At 33.5% G+C, this 3,186-nt stretch overlaps 1 non-coding gene across 1 annotated transcript; it reads right to left on the reverse strand.

Moving 5' to 3' along the window:
- Positions 1-2,751: 2,751 nt before the first annotated feature.
- Positions 2,752-2,858, reverse strand: LOC121208688 (small nucleolar RNA R71). The gene has a single exon (XR_005903819.1). It is a non-coding gene; the product is annotated as a small nucleolar RNA R71 (small nucleolar RNA).
- Between the last annotated feature and the right edge of the window lie 328 nt (positions 2,859-3,186).

Genomic DNA, 3,186 nt, shown 5'->3' on the forward strand with positions numbered 1-3,186 from the left:
GTTATAGTAAGCCCAAAGACCAATCATGAGATGATTGTAATTACATACTTGTTTTAACTTATTTATTAACATAAGGCATTCTTATTATTATTTCAGTTTCTTTTTCTGTGTATATAAATAAATTGAATTGTAATAAAGTCCTAAGAAAATATGATTATCCTTAAAAGGTCCTTAGTCAGGTATTATTATGAGCTTGAACAACAATAATGCATTGAGACTAACGTGTAGTTGATTGATGACAAAAAGTTGTCATTGACTCAGGGATGTCAAAATCAATACATGAATATGTGTTAGAGAATAACATATTGGATTGACCTGCTATAAGTATGTTTCTTGGATTATTATGTAATAGTCACAATATTATTCATTGTGATAACTATGTATATAATCCTTAGACTTGAGATCATCATCATCCCAACATTGTGAGTCGTATATTTTGATACAATCAAATGTCTAGTATAATAGGTTGTAGTATAAAGATTGGTGTTAGATATACCACAATCAATGTAGTGGCATATGGTTGATCAAGATAGGATTTATCCCTCATACATAATGGGAGCAATATCTTAGGCCTCTTGATGAAGTAAGACTATAAATGCATGGCCATACTCAAATAAGTTTATATGAGATATCACACTTATTTGTTTATTATAGTCTACTCAGAAAACCAAGAAATATGAGATTGGACTATACAAGTGTGACTATTCCATGACTTGTGTCCAATCTAGATATTAAAGATAAAAGGATATAATACATGAAAAATATTAACACAGAAGGTTATGTCGAATTACGACTTCTTGTAACTTAGGTAGTAATGATGCATTGTTAGATGCCATTCATTTCTTTTATTATTAGAAATGTTCTAGTATTACTATTAATATTATAAAAACCTATATGGTCACACCCTATGGTTAAAACAAACAAAATCGAAAAACATTTGGTATTATCTTTAGCTGTCACATGAATTAAATTAATTATTGAATTAATTTAATTTGACAGTTAAATATTAAACAAATTAATTATACAAGCTTTTTGTACACAAATAGATAACATAGTTAAAATTAATATATGAATTTGATTCATATAAAATTTTAACAGAATATAGTTTACTGAAATTATTACAATAAATTATTATTATGATTTCAATCAAACATTGAAACATGGTAGTTATAATTCTTTTTGGAAAGAATATAATTTGTTTAATGCTTTCCATATGTTCTCTATAAGATCTGATTCCATTTTCAATATATGGTACCAAAATCCTAAGTTAGGGTATGTAACACCCCTCACCCGTATTCAACGCCGGAATAAGGTTACGGAGCATTACCAGACTTACAACACATTTATACATACTTTTACCATACATTTAACCATTTCATACAATCATCATTCAATCTCAAACAATTAGTCCGTAATATGAGCCTACAAGGCCCTAAACATGCTTTGGGAGTGGTTTGAGACTAAACTGATAACTTAAGAAACTTTCACGAAACTTTAAAAAATTTTCTCAAAATAGGGGATACACGCCCGTGTGGCCCGGCTGTGTGTCTCACACGGCCACCAGACACGCCCATGTCATAGGCAGTGTGGACATTTGAAATGGGAGCACATGGACGTGTCTCAGCCCGTGTCCTACCCCGTGTAACTCTCTGACTCGGAGCAAGTTAAATGAATAAATCGTTCGATTCGGAGCCAGAATAATAAGTACAGTCTAGGTGGACTTTTCCTTAGGTATTGTCTTAATTCAATTGTTTTCCAAAAGTAATCCCCCAATTCCATTCTCTGTGAATTCTTAGATTAGTTAATTAGTTAGTTAAAACCAAACCACCTTGTTTTTAGGCTAGATAATAAAAAGACAGTCATTACTAGTACTTTTAGTTCCTTTTGGGTTCAATAACCTGGTCTTGCTAAAACTATACTACTGTTCGATAGGTACACTTGTCTGCATTGCGATAATAGTTAGTTTCAAGAATGATTAATTATAAATATTTAAAACTTACCTGTCACAAAAATCGCATCAAGTTTTTGGCGCCGTTGCCGAGGAACTAAGATATTAGGAACGCTCAATTTTTGTTACTTTAGCCATTTATTTTTCTTGCAATTTAATTTAATTTAATTTAATTATTATTATTATTTATTAATTTACTTTTTCTTTCTCTTGGCAGGTTTTTATAGTTTATGACTAGAAGAAACCCGTTAGGACCACTACTTTTTGACGAAGAAATCGATCACACAGTTCACAGAAACCAAAGAGAAATAAGGCGAAGCTTAAGATACACAGAGAACAAGCAAGAGGACGATACTCAACCCCCAACCGAAGAGATGGCTAAAAACCAAGACAATCAGCTACCTCCTGTAATTGTGGTTAATCAAAATCCTGCTCCACGCACTATGTATGATTATGCTAAACCTTCATTAACAGGAATTGAATCGAGCATAGTTAGACCTGCTGTAGCTGCAAATACTTTTGAACTAAAACCTAACACTATTCAAATGATACATCAATTTGTTCAGTTTGATGGTTTGCAGGATCAGGATCCCAACGCTCACTTAGCAAACTTTTTTGAACTATGCGATACATTTAAAAATAATGGTGTTTCTGATGATGCCATTCGTTTTCAGTTATTCCCTTTTTCATTAAGGAACAAAGCTAAACAATGGTTGAACTCATTACCATGAGGGTCAACCACTACTTGGGAACAAATGACCGAAAAATTTCTATTAAAATATTTCCTGCCGGCTAAAACGGCCAAATTTCGTAATGATATCTCTTCATTTGTGCAGATGGACTTAAAAACTCTTTACGATGGATGGGAGAGATAGAAGGACTTACTGAGAAGGTGCCCTCACCATGGGTTACCGCTTTGGCTTCAGGTTCAAACGTTCCATAATGGCCTGAATCCTTCGACTCAACAAATGGTTGACGCAGTTGGTGGTGGAACCATTAATAATAAAACACCTGAAGATGCTTATGAGTTTATAGAGGAGATGTCACTGAATAACTATCAGTGGCAAGTCATGAGGACAAAACCAACGAAAACAGCCGGTGTTTATAACGTCGATTTGGCCACCATGCTCTCTAATCAGGTAGAACCCTTGAATAAGAAAATTGATGGTTTTCTTAGTTCTTCACAGGTTCACCCAGTAATGCAGTGTGAAGCAAGTGGAGGTGGAACAAGCCATTCA

The sequence above is a fragment of the Gossypium hirsutum genome, chromosome A10 (assembly GCF_007990345.1).
Source record: "Gossypium hirsutum isolate 1008001.06 chromosome A10, Gossypium_hirsutum_v2.1, whole genome shotgun sequence".
Classification (NCBI taxonomy): domain Eukaryota; kingdom Viridiplantae; phylum Streptophyta; class Magnoliopsida; order Malvales; family Malvaceae; genus Gossypium; species Gossypium hirsutum.